Source organism: Dasypus novemcinctus, chromosome 5 (assembly GCF_030445035.2).
Source record: "Dasypus novemcinctus isolate mDasNov1 chromosome 5, mDasNov1.1.hap2, whole genome shotgun sequence".
NCBI lineage: Eukaryota > Metazoa > Chordata > Mammalia > Cingulata > Dasypodidae > Dasypus > Dasypus novemcinctus.
The window spans coordinates 16,456,243-16,463,461 of record NC_080677.1 but is presented as its reverse complement, the minus strand read 5'-3'; positions in this window follow the sequence as shown (position 1 = coordinate 16,463,461).

Below are 7,219 nucleotides of genomic sequence, written 5' to 3'. Positions count from 1 at the left end.
TAGTGATAATATCCGTTAACTTTCCTTGAGTGCTCGTGCGCCGTAGGAACTAAGTGCTCTGTGTGGATTTTTCATCCTGGCCTCACCACAAGACTGTGGTATAAATTTTTGCTTATCATCTGCAAGCATCCCTGTCTGCTGGAGACTGAACTGTTGTAGCAGATGCAGAATTTGACCTGGTTTCCAGATTCTGAAGCCTGTGTTCTTTCAATTCCACCCTCAACGCAAGGGCTTCAGCATCGTCACATATTTTAATTATCACACACTGGGCCAGTAGCTTCCCTACACTGAGCTGCTTTTGCCCACTTTTCCTGTATCTTGTGCTGTGTGTGAAAATCATTCTATTTTCCAGATATACAAACTCAAGGAAGGAGAACTTCATCAGCCTGCAGCTGTGAGGTAGGAAGACCTCCGCACAGAAGCAATGGTCTGCTCTCCTGTCTCCTGAGCTCTGGTCTTCCATTCCCTCACTCACACCCCCATATTTTTAAAGAAAATTTTGACAATGAAAAATGCTCATCATTAAATGCTATGTGTAAAAAGGAAGACCCAGAAATTGATCACAAAGTACTAAGAGCAGTTATTTCTAAGTAGTTGAATGACAGGGGACTTTAGTGCCTTGGTTTTCTTCTGATATTTTCTTCTATTTTCCATAAAGTTTATTTTATTAATTTTATAATTAAAAAATACATGTGTTTGGTGGTGGAGGGGGCAGACTAGAAAGCAATACACCAAACTATTAAGAATGACAACCTTGTGCAGGAGAACTAGGAGATGTTTCTAAAATCACCAGAATTGCCACTGGGTCATCCTGAACTCTAAATACTGGAAATATCCAGACAAGAGAACTTGTGATAAAAACAGGGGTTAAAAAAACGGTCATCCATTTTCAAAAGCACTCCATCAGAACACCTGAAGACTAATTTGTTATGGTCTTCTGTGTGGCTAACTACGACTTTGTGGCTTAATTCTCCCATCAGTACAAGGAGGTGTAAATTCTTTTGAACAACCATTGTTGTGACATGGAACAAAGACAGAAATAGCTGCAGGATGATTCTGGATTGTGCATGTATATGTATATATGATACTAAACTGTCTTTTAAGACATTTTACTCTGGCTCTTTTGGAATTAAGAAATCTAAATTCTAAACCTACTGTTTGTTAGAAGCAGGTTAGATCTTGGACATTAAAATACCAACCACAACATCTTCTTCCTTGGGCTTTTGGACACCTATAGGGTAGCTATAGGGTAGCTTTTGGCTACCTATAGGGTAGGTCTGAATGACGATATCTTTGTATAGTGTTCCCTTCTCATCTCTTAGATCATGGACCCGGGAGCTCCAAGGCTATCAGCCTTGTGGTCAGGTGGCAGCACTAACAGGCCAGCAGGCAGGCTGCTGAGGATGGGCCTAAATGTCTCACTTCCTGAGGGTCTCTGGCAACTCGGGGCCCCTGTCTTCCTGCATTTGAATCACTTCCAGGACAAGGAAAAAGAAATTGACAATAAAAACTGGTATTAAGTACCGTCTCTCTGCTGCACATGCTAGGCATTTTATATCCACAAAGTCAAGTCCTCTTTATAAGAACTCCAGGGGTAGGTATTATCATCAAGCTCATTCTTGCAGAGGACTCGGAAGCTAGAAGGGTATGCTGATCGCATATCAAGTGAGCTGAGCAGCAGCTGGCACTCCCACCAGACGAGGGGCCAGCTCTTCAAGGGCCGCAGCCCGCTTAATTCCAGACATATCTTGCTCCTCCCGCATTCTCCCTTCTCAGCACAGGACTCCTTTCGCAGGACAAGACCCCTTTCCTTCAACCCCTTGGCATCCTTCTTTGAAGGGGAAACCCTGTGTCTAAGTGAAGCTAGAATTGGAGCACACATGCTAGTCAGGATGGATTGAAATTAGTTTGTTTTCAAAACCTTTCCTTTTGTCTGAATGTTAAATCCGCTTGATTTAGTATAGTCTCACAGCATATTTCAAACACATTGGAATCGTTGCCGCGCTGGAAGCTGTTGGGCATTCAGTCGGAACAGTGGGAAGCGATAGTAAATCATCTACAACTGCTCCATAAGTGAAGAAACCCTGGGTCAAGGCAACCTAAGGAAAGGTTGTTCCTTGACCTTCTGTCTCAGAGGTCAATGAAATGTTCTGTTCTTTTCCCAACTTCCTTGAAGACTCATGAGAGAGTGTTGTTTGTTTCCGATGATGGGACAGAAGAAGGTGAAAAAGGGTCACAGCTGTCACCTCGATCCAAGCCCTGTATTTATCTCAGCTTGGTGGAGGGGGGCAGGGCAGCGGGTTGGATGGAATCTTTGGTTTTTGTTCTTTGTATGAACTTCAGGGGAAATATCTATCATGACATGTCATGACTTCATCTTTGGGAGGATGTGGGTCAAATGGGAGGTGTCTGTGGGGCCTGGGTACATGGAACGGTGAAGATTTCTTAAGAGTAGCAGCATTAAGACTCACTGCAGTGACTGTAACTTCCGGTCACCCTGAGGGCCATGATATCCAAGGTGGCGGGAGACCCCTTATTCAGGAGGCTACAGGTCATCCTTGGGCTATGACGCAGTGGGCTTTTTGCTAAATTGCGTGCCAAAATGATTCTTTCTTGTTTACCCAGGTTGCTACTTGTTAAAAAATGATTTACCTCTGGGCAATGCATCTAGGTATATTTTGGATAAACATTTGGAAGCATCAGAATCATCTTCAAAGAAAGCACATGTATGCCTGGACTCAGTGAGGGTGCGGGCCACAGAAGACTCGCTTATCTTGGTAGAACCAAAGCAGCTTGAGTTCTTTCCTTCTTCCCCCAGGGCCCTGGTTAGCCTCCAGCTCCACGCCTCAGCGGGAGAGGAGGAAAAGGGAGGTAGCTGGCTGCTCATCTCCATCCAAATAGCAACGGAATTCCTTGGCCTCCCGCTCAGTTCTTCTCTGCCAGCTGGCTGCCTCCCTTTCCTCTGGGAACTCAGTGAATCACACCTCCGCACGCTTGGCTTTTGCAAGCCCTGCAGGGCTGCAGGCTTTGTGTCTGCCAACTCTGAGGACTTCTGAGGGTGGATCCCGTCGGGACCCCGAGGGCATGAGATTCACAGCTGCAGGGGGATGAGGGCAGCAGGCAAGGTCGTGTTCCAGGCTGGACCGCTGGCACTGGCAAGCTTTTGCTCTTTCCCAGGCCCCTTGCAGGAGCAGGGGCTCCAGCAGGTGGTCTGTGCGAAGAAGGAGCAGTCGTGCTTGGTTCTCTTCCCGCCTGCTCTCCACAGACAGCCTCAAGTAGGGTACTCCTCTGTTTCATAAGCTCGCCAGCTGTCAGTTAGGGCATTAGCTGAACCCCAGGAGTGATGCCCTGGGCTCCCCTGGGTTTCAATCAAACACCACCAAATGCACATTTGGAATTTTGATTGCAACGACCAGGAGGGAGGTGACTGCAGAGAGCTCCCTTTGCCCACTGACACCAGAAGCACACAACCTAGGGCTAGACCTTTCACAAAAGCAGAGACAGGAGCAGGTTTTAATTGCCTCTAATTTGAGTGACTAGAGTCTTTCTTTAGCTACAACATGCAGATTCTACTAGATCTGGAGAAAGAGGCCCCGTTTAAGACATAAGCAGCCCAGGAAAAGAGGAAGGGCACTGCACACACGCCCAACGCTTAGCCAGCGCAGCGGCAGCCTCCCTCCGCAGGGCCCCTGTGGGTGAGGCGGGCCTCTCGTCACGGCGCCAGGCTCCTTCCAGCCTGGCTAGCGGACCTGCCAGGCCACCTCTCACCTCAGTCTCTCAGCCTCGGCCTGGATGGCTTAAGAAGGAGGGAAACCAGGAGCAAGAGGAAGGGCTGAGCTGAGTCCTACAGAGCTGTGACCAGGTGGAAAGGAGATGCAGCAGGGAGGACAACGAGCCTGTGACTTTATTAAATAATTTCTCATATGTGTATCATAATAGACATACATGTATAATAACCTATATACACTCAACTAGGAATTTCACGTGTAGCTTCTTGCTTGTTTGGTGAAGAGCCCATGAGGGAAAGTTCTGTGTCTTTTGATCTGCCTCACTTTCCAGGGACTGCCATAACAAAGGACCACACCGGGGTGGCTTAAAAACAGTAGAAATCGATGGGCTCACAGTTCTGGAGGTTAGACATGCAAGCTGTAGGGGAGGATCCTTCTCGGCCTTCTAGCTTCTGTTGGCTTAGGGGCAATTCGTGGGCTCCAGTGTCTGCCTTGGTTGTCTTTTCCCCCATGTCTGCCTGGGTCTCCTCTCCCCTTTTAAAGACACTGGTCATATTGGATTATGCCAGTATTACTTCACTTGGACTAATCACATCTTCAAAGACCCTATTTCCAAGTAAGGTTGGGACTTGTCTTTTTGGGGAAGACAATTCAACTTGTAAACGTGGTCCAAGTTCTCTCTCCCCCAATGCTTTCCCCTCAGTGCTGTGGCCATGCTTTGGCTTTGCACAGCCAATGCTGGAACCCAGCCTCCTGAAGCTGGGAAGATCTGGGCTATTTGGGGTGGGAAGCAGGAAGAGCCCACAGAAGCTAAAGAGGAAGACGATGCTTGAGCGGGACACGGAGCACAGTGGCCTGGGGCCCACGGACTTTCCAAGGGACCCCTCCTCAACTCTACCCTCATCTCCTGCCATTCCCCAGCAATCCCCACCCACGTCACCCAGGATCACTAACAAAAAACTCTTTTAAGCAATTGCTTGCTCTGAAATAGATTTAAACCCTGGCCCACCCGAGTCCTGCCCCTAGTAAATCCAAATCCAGATCCCGGTAGGGACTCAGCAGAGGATTCTCCATCCTCTCTCTCAACACCTTCCTCACTCTTCATTCATGCGTTCTAAAAGCCCCATTCAAGTTCATTTTCCTAGTATATTGCCAGACAACTCTATGTCATCACAGGTCTATGTCCCCTTTGCATTCCCTCAACTCCTTGACCTCCTGTACCCATCTCCAGGTCTCGATCTGCACTCATCCCCACCACCTCCCCTTGTTTCTCAGGACAGCCATTCCACCTCATGCTCTGTCCACTGGAGCATCAAACTTTTCTGCCTTTTTCTCACTGGCTAACCAATATAGTCAAGATTTTTGCACCTCAAAACAAGAAAGAAAAGGAGTCACCCCCAGGAAATTCCAACCTCCCCACCCTGCCTTGAACCACTCTCTTTCCTTCCCCTTGGAAATACCGCATTTCCTGCTTTCCTAGGTGCACATCTTAGTAACTCCCCGAAACTGTACTGTGTCTTACAGAGGATAAGAAACATCAAGCCATAATTGAATTGGCAGTGTTCTTTCTTTCTTGGTGGGAGCATGGGGTGACATGTTTCTCTCCCAAGGGCATCCTGGATGTGATGAAACATGACATGCTACTTGAAAGAGGCCACTGGATTCCCCTTTGTATCATGTGTCACTTAATCCTCAGCCACGGTGATTTGGTTTCTGTTCCCTTACACTCCACTGAAAAACATTTCCCCAGTGTTGCCCCGGGCCTCTAACTCCCAAAGCCAGGATTTTTCATTCTGTGTTTACTCACCTATGTGTGTGTGTGTTTTAAGCAATACCGGCCTCCTGATATTTCCTTCCCCCTGTTTCCAGAACACCCCACCTCTCCCTCTCTCCTGATAGACTGCCTCCCTCGTTTAATCTGCCCCGTCTTCCTCAGATGTGCCCCCTCTGCCTTGGCACTATGTGCCAGTGCTCCACGGCACTTGTCAACCCTCTTCTCAGTCTACACCTCTATCCTTTGCTTCAAATGCCACCTACATGCCAGAGACTCCCAAGTCTGGGTCTATGGCTAGAGTCTCTCTTTAGGGCACCTGCCTGCAGCACATCTCTACTTGCACTTTCATTCCATACACCTGGGTGCTCAACCGGGTCAACCATGCTCTCCACGGGACATTTGGCAATGTCTAGCACAAGTTTTGGTTGCCGCAACTGGGGAGAGGGGGCTATTGGCATTTAGTGGTTATCGGTGAGGGATGCTGCTAAACACCTTATAGTGCACAGGACAGTTCCCCACAAAATATTATTGAGCCCATAAGCTCAATAGTAGCAAGGATCAGAATCCTGTCATAAGCTCTTCCAGCAGAGAATACCTGAAACTGAACATCCCCTGGACCATCTTCTATGGTTACGTTGCACAGTCTTCTGTTTTCACACATCTGTCCCTCCCAGCTGGATGCTGATGGACACCCTGCATTTTACTCATCTTCCCCTGTCTGGTTCCTATAAAGGAAGCTGATAGAGTATTAGATATCCAGGCATTTATTGAAGCAATCCAACACATCTTGTATTTCCCCAAGTAAGTCCTAAGTTCTTTTGAAGATGGGAAGCATCACAGCCTAGGATTGGTTGCTGAGGAAGGATGGAATCAATGTGCGAGAAAGTGGGAAGAGATTCAGAGACAGGTGAGAGATTTTATAAAACCTAAGATGCCTCTTCTGGGTGAGAATAGGCTAACGCTGGAATAGTGGATAAATTATAAGGTAAAACCACAGGGGGGCGGGGGCAGGGGGGGAACCTGCCAAGAAAAGATAGAAAATCCTGGAGGAACTAAAGATGAATAGGACATTTTGGCAGTGGTTTAACTCTCCCAATATTTCTAGCATCCTCCTACTACATTTTTGTTTGGGTAATACATAGTATCTGGAATTCCTAAAATTATTTAAAAACGTCTTTATGAAATGCCAAATAGATTGCAGTGCTATTTTACCTTCAACTGTGCTTCCCCTTCCTCCACTGGAGGTATTTTTTCAAAACAGTCCATGTGCAGGCTCACAAGATTGTTCAGGGGTCCACAGGATGAGCTCCATGCTCGGCCTCGTTCCTGGGTCACCTTCCTTCTACCTTCCCTTGCTATCAGCCTCATTTCTCGTACTCGTTTCCTTCTGACTTGGGACATGGCTTGCACCTCTGTAAGCTGACAACTTACTTATACCTGAGACAGGGTATCAGTTCCTAGTCATTCTTATTTTTTTCTGAAATAGTTGAACACTTTAAGTGAGGAAATTCTCTTCGGTTAATCAGGAATGCACGAAGCATCCCTATGACCAGAGAATCCCTGCCAGGTCAGGAAGGCAAGTCATCACCTCCAGGGTGCATGGCCACCTGGGGAGAGGATGGGGCAGGAGCCACACCCAACCTATCCCCAAGACACGCCCCCCAGCCAGGACCGGCCTGGCGTTCCCAGAAAAAAGCCACTGCCCTCGACCTGTGGC